This window comes from Mauremys reevesii, linkage group 17 (genome assembly GCF_016161935.1).
Source record: "Mauremys reevesii isolate NIE-2019 linkage group 17, ASM1616193v1, whole genome shotgun sequence".
Lineage (NCBI taxonomy): Eukaryota > Metazoa > Chordata > Testudines > Geoemydidae > Mauremys > Mauremys reevesii.
In genome coordinates, this window is record NC_052639.1 from 15,305,428 (window position 1) to 15,317,580 (window position 12,153).

Sequence of the window (12,153 nt, forward strand, 5' to 3'; positions counted from 1 at the left end):
CAACGGGCCTCATTTGCATTTAACCCCCCAAGAAGTAATGGCTCAGCTCTGGTACGGTTCCCAGCTGGGACCTCTGGAGCATTTTACTGATGAAATGGACCCGATCCAGGAGACAAGAAATGATTTCCTACAACGTCCAGCCTCTCTGTTCTCCTTACAGCCCGGAGCAATGTTAGTACTCCCCACCCCACAGTGCCAGACCCCCAGAGGGGGGGTGACCTGACACACTCAGCTCTCCCCACCTCAGAGATGGACCTCGGCCACCCTTGCCAAAAGGATCTGGCACTAAATGGATTCCAGAGTCTGAGGTACCCATCAGGGCCGGCTCCAGGCACCAGCCGAGCAAGCTGGTGCTTGGGGCGGCAGATTCCAAGGGGCGGCAGTCCGTCCAATCCCATTTTGGGGGGGGGCTTTGCTGCTTCCGCCGCCTCGGCAGGTTTTTTTCTTTTTGGTTTGTGGCAGCGCAGAGGAGGGGAGCTGCTGGGAGCGGTGCCAGGTCTGCAGCAAGCCCGGCACGGCAGCCCGCCCACCGGAGCGGCATGGAGCCCTCCCAGCAGGCGGCGCGAGCACCCCACTTAAGGAAGCCCTGGCCGCCCCCCTTGTCTCCACCCCCCGCGCTAGCTGGAGTGTGCACTCCGCTGCCCGGGGTCTGCAGGGCTCGGAGTCCCCCTGCACCCGTGTTCCCGTCGCCCCGCAGGTATTTTTTTTCTTTTTGGTTTTTTATTTTTTCTTCCCTTCGGTGCTCCAGCTGGCTGGGCGGTTTGTTTCGCACACACCCCCGCCCCCCGCTGCTCCGACCGGCCGGCAGGTTTCCTGCTGCTCCCTCCTTTGCTGCTATGGCCGGCAGGTTTGTTCACCCCCCTTCACTGCTCCGGCCGGCTGGGCGGTTTGTTTCACACACACCCCCTCGTCGCTCCGACCGGCAGGTTTGTTTCGCGCCCCCCCCTTCACTGCTCCAGCCAGCAGGTTTGATTCATCCCTCCCCCCGCCCCCTTCGTCACTCCGACCGGCCAGCAGGTTTCCCACCCACCCCCTTTGCTGCTCCGGCCAGGAGGTTGGTTTCCCCCCCCCCCACTTCGCTGCTCCGGCCGGCCGGTTTGTTTTGAGCCCCCCCCCTTGTTGCTCCTACCGGCCGGCAGGTTTCCCGACCCCCCTTTGATGCTCCGGCCGGCTGGCTGGCAGGTTGGTTTCCCCCCTTTGCTGTTTCCGCTGGCTGGCAGGTTTGTTCCCCCCAACCCCAGCGCCACTTCAGCCTCTGCACAATTTTTTTTTTGCGTGGGGTGGCAAAAATGCCAGCGGCCCTGGTCCCCATCGCTGTCCCGTGAGAAGGCCCTGATGTGTAAGGCTTGTAGGGTGACTGGTGTGAGTATTCCTCACATGCTCCTCGCTAACCATGTGGATTGAATCCTCACCTGTAGGATCCAGTTCAACTTTCCCTGTATCCTCCTGCAGCTTCACCTCCTCTGACTCCACCTGGTTCTCAGCTGCTATCTTCTTCCGGGACAAGTGCCTCCACCTTCTTTGTGAGGAAATTGTTCTCTCCTCATCCCTGTCTGCCATCGAGGTGTCAGATTGGCTACAGACACAGAGTCTTTTCATGCCTGACAGGATGGACCATGAACATTTCCTTCTCTGGGGCTTCTCTGGCAAGGCCTGTTCTTGCTGGCTAAAGTCAGAGCATGCCTCCATTGCTACAGGTTGGACAAGCACTTTGTGCACATGGATCTCTCTGTGCTCCCTAGAGACGAGTCTTTGGAAAAAGGAATGAAGCCTGGAATAGAAAGAAGGAGGAAATGGGTTTTTCTATCATTCTCTAAAGGAAGGGAATTAGTTTGCCCAGGATTCACAGGTCCAGGAGACCGGTCTTTTGAAGCCATCTGCTCCTCTAATAGCCAGGACTGGTTCATACAACCGAGAACATAACCAACCCAAGACCACCCATCCTGGGTCCAACCAAAGGTCCATCTAGCCCATTATCCTGTGTTCAGACAGTAGCCAGTGCCCCCAGAGGGAATGAACAATACACCTACATTAGACAATCATTACATGAGACAAAAGGTTTCTATTCCCAACGGGAAGGCAAGGAGTGCATTGGGGAAACTCCAGAGGAAATACTATTTATGGAGATATCAGTCTAAATTCTACACCAGTTTTGTTATCTTCCCTTTAGGTGATACCCTGGAAATTCACCCCCACTCGTCTGCTGAAAGTTAAAACAGTGGAAATCTGCCTCCAGAGAAGGTGAGAGGCTGGCGCAGGAGGGAGCTGAAAGATGCCAACGTTCAAATCAAAACGGAACGTTGAGACCTGACTGTTGCAACCCTGGCCCCCACCAGTCCCTAGGACGCGGGTGGCCAACCTGAGCCTGAGAAGGAGCCAGAATTTACCAATGAACATTGCCAAAGAGCCACAGTCATATGTCAGCAGCCCTCATCCACTACCGCCCCAGGCCCCGGCATCTCCCTCCCACCGGCAGCCCCCCCCAATCAGCGCCTCCCCCTCCCTCCCCACTCCTCCCGCCCGCTGCAATCAGCTGTTTGGCAGTGCGCAGGAGGCTGTGGTGGGGAGGGGGGAGGATCAAGGGCATGGCAGGCTCGGGGCTAGGGGCCTTGGGGGAAGGGGTGGGGTGGTGGCAGGAGCTGGGGCAGAGCCGGGGGTTGAGCAGTGAGCACCCCACAGCGTATTGGAACGTCAGCATCTGTAGCTCCAGCCTGGGAGTCAGCGCCTATGCAAGGAGCTGCATAGTAACCTCTGAAGAGCCGCATGCGGCTCCGGAGCCACAGGTTGGCCACCCCTGGGCTAGGAGAAGGAGGCACCAACCTATCATGTGCGATCTAAGGAGCAGGAACAGAATCTGGGAATTACCTTCTGTAAAAACTCATCTTCTTTCGAACACCTGTGGAAATAGCTGATTCAAGAAGTTGTTCAGAGATGGCTAGTCCGCGTCTATCAGCAGCTCCTTGGGTCACCAGCCGTTGTCAACCAAGCCAGTTGGCAGACTGAAGGCAGGGCAAGAATGCTGAAGCAGACCATTCTTTGCAGTTGGGATACGTGACATCACAATAAACTTAACCATAAACACCCCTGGACATGCACCCAGAGAGACACGGACACAGAAGAGTTCATAACCTTAACAACAGCGAGAGACTCACCCAAAATCTCTAGGAATTTTGATTTGGAGGAGGGGATTATAGACTCCAATTGCACGGGTGCTCTGGGCGTGAAGCACCCACAAGGAAAAATTAGTGGGTGCTTAGCACCCACTGGCAGCCAAGCTCTGCCCTGCCTGCAGTGCGTCTCGCATGCAAGTGGCCCCAGTGAGCAACTCCTCCTGCTCCCTCCCAGCAATTCCTGCCCACCACAAAACAGCTCTTTCATGGAATTCAGGATGCTCCAGGAGGGTCGGGGTGGAGGGGGAGATGGTATACTTGGGGGAGGAGATGGAGAAGAGGCGGGGTGGGGGTTGTGGGAAGGGGTGGGATAGAAGTGGGGCGAGGGTGGAACAGGGTTAGGAAGAGAGGGGGCAGAGGAAAGGGTTGATTTGGGGGTGCAGCGGGGCAGACCAGGGAAAAGGTGGGGCGGTGCTTTGGGGAAGAGGTGGAGTGGGGGAGGGGCCTGGGGCAGAGCGGAGTTGAGCACCACTGGCCAGACGGGAAGTTGGTGCCTACTGAGGGGATGGACAAAGGACTGATAGACGGGATCTCAGGAGGTCATCTAGTCCAACCCCCTGCTCATGGCAGGACCAAAAATCATCCCAGCCAGGGCTTTGTCGAGCTGGGCCTTAAAAACCTCTAAGGATGGAGATTCCACCACCTCCCTAGGGAACCCATTCCAGTGCTTCACCATCCTCCTAGTGAAATAGTGTTTACTAATATCCAACCTAGACCTCCCCCACTGCAACTTGAGATCATAGCTCCTTGTTCTGTCATCTGCCACCACTGAGAACAGCTGAGCTCCATTCTCTTTGGAACCTCCCTTCAGGTAGTTGAAGGCTGCTATCAAATCCCGCCTCACTCTTCTCTTCTGTAAACTAAATAAGCCCAGTTCCCTCAGCCTCTCCTCATACATCATCTGCCCCAACCCCCTAATCATTTTCCTTGCCCTCTGCTGGACTGTCTCCAATTTTTCCACATCCTTTCTGTAGTGGGGGGCCCAAAACAGACACAATACTCCAGATTTGGCCTCATCAGTGTTGAATAGAGGGGAAAAAAACACCTCCCTCGAGCTGCTGGCAATGCTCCTACTAATGCAGCCCAATATGCCGTTAGCCTTCTTGGCAAAAAGGGCACACTGAGAAGCTTGATATGATTTAGCATCCACTGTAATCCTCACGTCACTTTCTGCAGAACTGCCGCTTAGCCAGTCGGTCCCCAGCCTGTAGCAGTGCATGGGATTCTTCCGTCCTAAGTGCAAGACTCTGCACTTGTCCTTCTTGAACCTCATCAGATATTTTTTGGCCCAATCCTGTAATTTGTGTAGGTCACTCTGGACCCTATCCCAACCCTCCAGCATATCTACCCCTCCCCCCAGCTTAGTGTCATCTGCGAACTTGCTGAGGGTGCAATCCATCCCATCATCCAGATCATTAATGAAGATGTTGAATAAATCGGCCCCAGGACTGACCCATGGGTCAGCGGGGGAGGGGGGGAGGAGAGGAGGCAGACGGTGAGCAGCAGGGACCCCAGAGAGGGGGGTGCAGTGGAGGAGAGGGGGGACTCAGCCAGGCAGCGGTGGGCAGATGGGGTTGGGAGAAGGGGTGAAGCAGATACAGGAAGAGATAGAGCACAGGCTGGGCACTGGGGCCCAGGCATCCGGGGCCTGGTTGGCAGTGGCTGTGCCAGGGGAGGCTTAGCCTCCCCGCCTATTATACCCAAAGTCTGTGCTTCCACTGAGGAATCTCTGGAGTGTCAATGTTCCCCGGAGCTCGCCTTCCCTGACAGGCCTGAGCAACCAGAGCTTGTCACTAGACCACGCACAGCCTCCCCGCGGGGAGCGTATGGACCCAAACAGGCTGGAGACAAGTTGGCACAGAAATCACTGGGGACTCGGGGAGCATCTTCAGCTGTGGAGGGTGACACATCCCACAGGGGCTGAATTTCTGACTCGGGGCTGAGTAGTGCAGGGTGGATGCGCAGCACAGCTGTGAGGCTGTCTGCTGCGATCGATGCACCAGGGTCGATTTAGTGGGGGTCTAGTGGGATGGACACAGCCTGAGGCCTGAGTTTCCACTGCCGTCTGGATGCTCAAACACCAGCTTGGCAATACAAGTCACCAAGCCCAGGCCACGCAAAGACAGGCACAGTGTGCAGTGTGGACACCCCCTCAGACAAGCCCAGGATTGTCACATGAGGAAATCAACCCTTTCGTTGGACTTGCTGGTAGAAGAGCCCAGTGATGTTGCAGCTCCCCGACCATCAGTGACAAACGCAGCGCTCCAGCAACTGAGCTCTAGGGCTCGCTGCTGAAAGAAAAGCTTCACGAGTGACAAAGGGCAAAGGGAGGTGCTGGTCTTTGGCCAAGGGCAGGGAGCCCCACCCTCCAACAAGGACCATTTCCCTCGTTGTCTGTCTGTGCTTGGGCAGGAGCAGTAACACGGCCTCCTGCTTTTGCTATCGCAGAGAGTCGGTTATGACGGTCTCCTCAAACACAGGGTGCAGAACAGGCCTCAGACCTGACTGGGTGTAAAGAAGAACTACGCAGCTAGACTGAGCCAGCTGGGAATTCAGCTGTGCCCCTTTCCTGGAGGGATGGACTGACCTGTGAGGGGCTGGAACCAGAGCTACCAATGTTTATCTTGCACTCGTTCGCATCTTTCCTCCGAGTGCCGTCACTGTAGGCTAAATACTCCAGCCCCGGACTCCCAGCCAGCTCTGGGCCTGACAAGCTTTCCCTGGGATTGGATTCTGTACAGCAGGGGTGCAGGGAACCAGCAGGTGCATCTGACTCCTTGGTGAGGTTTTGCGTGCAAGGTGTGTGTCGGAAGCAATGAGTGTGGCACTCGCACCGAACCGACAGAGGGCGAGGGTCATCGGAGAGAGACAGTGGAAGAATAAAGGGGCAGTGATGGGCATAACGATGATGATTGTGTTGTGTTTCATTCCTTAGATCTGGTGCCACCGCCAGTCCCTTTAGCCTTGTAGTTTACCAAGAGTAAAACGAAATATCTGTTCACATACAAGGGAGTGTCTGTTTCCATTCCTGCTAGCTGCACAGGGGTTTGATGTTGATGCTTTCAATCCTCCGGCTCTGCTGGGATAAGGAACAATTCAGGCCGTGACTGAACTGAAGGAGGGAGATGATTTTCTGACAGGGAGGGACGGCTCCTCTTAAAGGTGTTTGGCAGGCAGCCTCCTTCCCAGGTCTGTCCCGACAACGCCCAGTTGAAAAGGGACCCTCCCCAGCCCTCCTCAGCCCGGTGAAAACGAGCGAGTGAGTGAGCGTGGGGGAGAGCGAGCGACGGAGGGAGATGGATTGAGCGGGCCGGGACCTCGGTGAAGGGGCGGGATGAGGGTGTTCTGTTTTGTGGGGTCAGAAAGTTGCCAACCCCAGATCCAGGGGAAACAACTCAAAGACCCAACGAGTCTGGCCAGGGGCAGGACCTCAGCTTTGAGGGGAGGGGTGGGTGTGGCAGTGACATCACAAAGGCCTTTTGCAGGAACTCGGCCTATTGGGCAAAGCTGTTGGGGAGGGGGTGACCTCACAGAGAGTCCACGACATCAGCCGGGCAGGACAGAGGTGCAGGGCCAGGCCAGTCTCTGAGACCTCCCGGCTTTGCTGCCGCAAGTCTCCTTCGCGAGGTCTCTCCTCGAGGGCTGAGAGAGAATTAGGATTCACGGCTGTGAGCATGAGGAGGAACCTCTGTGGAGTTTTCTCCTTTCCTGCCACTGATTGTGCTGAAAAGAAACTTCCCTTTGAGAAGGTAAGAGGCTCAGAGAGGTTTGGAACCTGTTCAGTCTGATCCACCTGGCGCAGGCAGCATTCTAGGCACAGACAGCGCTGGCTTCAGGTGGCAGAATTTGATTTCCTACCTAGGGTTTGATGGTTGGAGTCCCTGGGGACATTGGGGTTTGTCCTTTTTGGTTTCCCTTTTCCTCTTTCCTCCCTCCTTTCTCCTCTTCTCTTGCTTCTTTCCCCCCTTCCCCCGCTTCCCTCCCTCTACCAAGGAGGGGTGTGTGGAGTGTGGGCAGGGGAGGGGGTTGCTCTCATTGTGGGAGGGCCTCACCAAGAGGTGGGGCTGGATCTGCGAGTGATCCCCTCTGGTGGTGGCCTGGGCCGTCCTTTGGGACATCTGGTGAGACCCCTCAGCCTCCCACCCCTCAGAGGGGCTCAGGGCTGGAGCAAAGGGTTGGGGTGCAGGGGTGTGAGGGCTCCGGCTAGGGATGCGGGCTCTGGGGTGGGGCTGGGAATGAGGGGTTTGGGGTGCAGGTTGCCCCAGGGAGAGAGGACTCCCCCCCAGCTCTCTCTTCCCACAGCAGATCAGGGCCAGGTGAGAGGGCACCTGTCTCCTGGCCACAGCAGCTCTGGTGGGGCTGGGCTGGGTTGGGGTTGGGGCAGGGGGATGGAACAGGATTTATTTTTCCTAAGTCAAAAGCGGGAAGGGAAGAAGTTATGCATCAGTGTTTACCTCATAAACTTAAGTCCTGTCTAATCTGCAAGACGCTCTGGGAATAAGACACCATGTCATGTGGTGACATCTCAAGAGCAGAGGGTGTGAGAACTGCAGCAACGGAGATGGCAGCGGGGTTAGAATCAGATTGTTTCAAATGCTGCATCCGTCGGCTGACATTTAACAGCAACGCTTAGCTAACACAATGGAGAAAGGAATTCTCTGCTAAAGATTCGACATTCTCCTTTGGCCAACTCCACCCCTTCCCTGACTGGAGTGTGCTCAGAACACCCCCACCACACACCTGCCACAAGCCCACAGCTGGGAACCCAGCACAAAGCAAGGGAGGGGGTTGCTTGGCTTGTTTTACTTTTTACTTTGCAAAAGGATTTTTAAAAAGCATTTTCTGCCCCTGTTCCCCATGATGGAGAAGCAGATGGTTGTGGGGAAGGGGATCTGCGAGTGGTGGAGTCGGGAACTTGGGGCGAGGCAGAGGGAGGGGAGTGTGTGAGGGGGGAAGGGGCAGTCGGGGTGAAGGGAGGCTAAAGGGGGTCAGGTCAGGCAGCTGGGTGAGGGGTTTGGGGGGAGGCGGAAGGAGGCAGTTGGATGTAGGGGGGAGACTGAAAGAGCAGCTGGGGAGGAGCCTGGGGGGCAGGGGAAAGCTGAGGGGGACAATGATGGGAAGGGGACCGGGGCAGTTGTGGGAGGCAGAAGGGGGCAATGGGGGCAGTTGGGGGAGGCTGAAGAGGGTGATGGGGGCAGTTGTGGGAGGCTGAAGGGGGCGATGGGGGCAGTTGGGGGAGGCTGAAGTGGGTGATGGGGGCAGTTGTGGGAGGCTGAAGGGGGCGATGGGGGAAGTTGGGGGAGGCTGAAGGGGGCAATGGGTTGAAGGAGGCCGGGGCAGGGAGGCAGTTGGGGGGCTGCTCGTCCCCACGGGAGGGGAGGAGGAAGAGGAGCTGCCCTTCTTTCACAAGCTGTTTCCCGTTAGAACTTGCAACTTCACTGTTCCTGAGCAGGGTCCTGTGATCAAAAGGGAACTAGAGAGATTCGTGGTCCTGCTTTCAGCAGGGGGTTAGGCTGGATGACCTCCTGAGGTCTCTTCCAATCCTCATTTTCTAGGATTCTGTGTTTCTATGGAGGACAGGTCCATCAATGGCTATTGGCCAGGGTGGGCAGGGATGGTGTTCCTGGGATTTTCTAGCTGCCAAAAACCAGGTCCTGTGACGCTCAGCACTGCCCCCCCTCAGTCCCGTCACAGGGTGTAGCCAGTCAGGTCTCTGCAGAGCCCAGCTGAGCAATGCCTGATTGACATGGGTGTGCACAGGAGAAGAGACAGAGCACAGGCTGGAAAGTGACACATCACAGCAAAGCCCAAACGCTCCTCCTAGGGGCACGATATTCCCTGTGGGTGCTGGGGGGACACGCTGTGATGGGATCCGCTGTGCCCCCGAACCCTCTCCAGCCTGGGCTGTCTCCCACAATGCACTGCTAGTGACCAACAGCAACCCCTCCAGGCACTGTTATCCCTCGGCACAATGGCATGTGGAGCGGCTTGATTGCATGGATGCTCCTGGAGCCACTTGTGAATCCCACAGTGAGGCTCCAGCCAGATCCCCCCAGCTCCCAGCACTGCGCCGCAGGAATATGCTGTGGGGATTAGTAATTGGTTCACCACTTCACCACTGGAACGTGGAGCTACACCAGCCTTTGATAACTGGGCAATTTACCAGTCACTTGGTAAAGTTAAACAGGACAACAAGTTTATTGGCTACAAAACGTGTATTTTAATTGGTATTAAGTGAGAGGCAAAAAGTCCGAGTTAGTTACCAAAAGAACTAAAACATGAGCCCGCGGTCTAAACTCTCATCCCTGATAGACCGGGCGACAACCAGACTAAGCAGTTTGTCTCCCCCTCCTGGATTTTTCAGTCTGTAGCATCCAGATTTCTCCCTTGAAATCTGGGCCAGTCCCCTCAGCTGGAGGCTCAAGTCTTCAGTGTCCTTGTTGCTGGCAGTGGAGGTGGGTGAAGGAGAAAGGCCAAGCCTGGGCCCTGGGTTGGGTTTTGGTTTTGATACCCTCCATCCATGTGCTTGGGAAGCACCATTCCAGGCATGTCGGGGGGGAGGGGGGCATTGCTGAATCTCCCAGCGAGGCTGAGCAGTTCCCTTGCTGTGGCCTCATGCAGGTGACTCATTGAATGGTGGCTTCCTTGCTGGACAATGGCTGGTGATAGGTTGTTTCACACCCCGCCCGGGTGCTGGTTACCTTCCTTGCTGTTCATAGAATCATAGAATCATAGAACTTAAGATCAGAAGGGACCATTATGATCATCTAGTCTGACCTCCCGCAAGATGCAGGCCACAAAAGCTGACCCACCCACTCCTGAAATAATTCTCTCCCTTGACTCAGCTGTTGAAGTCCCCAAATCCTGATTTAAAGACTTCAAGTAGCAGATAATCCTCCAGCTAGCGACCCCTGCCCCATGCTGCGGAGGAAGGCGAAAAACCTCCAGGGCCACTGCCAATCTACCCTGGAGGAAAATTTCTTCCCGACCCCAAATATGGCGATCAGTTGAACCCCGAGCATGCGGGCAAGACTCTCCAGCCAGACACTCTGGAAAAAGACTTTCAATATCCCAACATTGACCCTCGGTACTAATTACCAGTGGTTGCACGTTATTGACCTATTGACTAAATCACGTTATCCTATCAAACCATTCCCTCCATAAACTTATCAAGCTTAATCTTAAAGCCAGAGAGGTCCTTCGCCCCCACTGTTTCCCTCGGTAGGCTGTTCCAGAATTTCACTCCTCTGATGGTTAGAAACCTTAGTCTAATTTCAAGCCTAAACTTCCCGACAGCCAATTTATATCCATTTGTTCTCGTGTCCACATTAGTACTGAGCTGAAATAATTCCTCTCCCTCCCTGGTATTTATCCCTCTGATATATTTAAGGAGAGCAATCATATCTCCTCTCAACCTTCTTTTGGTTAAGGAAAACAAACCGAGCTCCTCAAGTCTCCTTTCATACGACAGGCTTTCCATTCCTCGGATCATTCTAGTGGCCCTTCTTTGTACCCGTTCCAGTTTGAATTCATCCTTCTTAAACATGGGAGACCAAAACTGCACACAGTACTCCAAATGAGGTCTCACCAACGCCTTGTATAACGGGACTAGCACCTCCTTATCTCTACTAGAAATACCTCGCCTAATGCATCCCAAGACCGCATTAGCTTTTTAACGGCCACATCACATTGCCGACTCATAGTCATCCTGCGATCAACCAGGACTCCGAGGTCCTTCTCCTCTTCCGTTACTTCCAACTGGTGCGTCCCCAGCTTATAACTAAAATTCCTGTTAGTCATCCCTAAATGCATAACCTTACACTTCTCACTATTGAATTTCATCCTGTTACTAATACTCCAGTTTACAAGGTCATCCAAATCTCCCTGGAGGATATCCCGATCCTTCTCCGAATTGGCAATACCTCCCAACTTCATGTCATCCGCAAACTTTATCAGCCCACTCCTACTTTTGGTTCCGAGGTCAGTGATAAATAGATTGAATAAGATCGGACCCAAAACCAAACCTTGAGGAACTCCACTGGTAACCTCCCTCCAACCCGACAGATCACCTTTCAATATGACCCGCTGCAGTCTCCCCTTTAACCAGTTCCTTATCCACCTCTGGATTTTCATTTCGATCCCCATCTTTTCCAATTTAACCAGTAATTCTTCATGCGGTACCGTATCAAACGCCTTACTGAAATCAAGATATATTAGATCCACCGCATTTCCTTTGTCTAAAAAATCTGTTACTTTCTCAAAGAAGGAGATCAGATTGGTTTGGCACGATCTACCTTTCGTAAAACCATGTTGTAATTTGTCCCAATTGCCATTGACCTCAAGGTCCGTAACTACTCTCTCCTTTAATATTTTTTCCATGACTTTGCATACTACAGATGTTAAACTAACAGGCCTTTAGTACCTGGGTCACTTTTTTTCCCCTTCTTGAAAATAGGAACTATATTAGCTAATCTCCAGTCAAACGGTACAACCCCCGAGTTTAGAGATTTGTTAAAAATTATCGCTAACGGGCTTGCAATTTCACTCGCCAATTCCTTTAATATTCTAGGATGAAGATTATCCGGGCCGCCGGATTTACTACCGTTAAACTGTTCAAGTTTGGCTTCTACCTCGGATACTGTAATTTCCAACCCCGCACCTTCATTCCCATCAGTCACTCTGCCACTATTCCTAAGCCCTTCATTAGCCTCATTAAAGACCGAGGCAAAATATTCATTTAGATATTGTGCCATGCCTAGCTTATCCTTAATCTCCACTCCTTTTACAGTTTTAAGCGGTCCCACTTCTTCTTTCTTGATTTTCTTCCTATTTATATGGCTAAAAAACCTTTTACTATTGGTTTTAATTCCCTTCGCAAGGTCCATCTCTACCCGGCTTTTGGCCTCTCTCACTGCATCCCTACACCCTCTGACCTCAATAAGGTAGGTTTCTTTGCTGATCCCTCCCATCTTCCACTCCTTGT

General features: G+C 53.9%; 1 protein-coding gene across 3 annotated transcripts in view; it reads left to right on the top strand.

The window, feature by feature from the left end:
- Positions 1 to 12,153, top strand: part of LOC120384921 (maestro heat-like repeat family member 5) — a 924,418-nt gene that overhangs the window by 241,343 nt on the left and 670,922 nt on the right. The gene's annotated exons all lie outside the window — the stretch shown is intronic.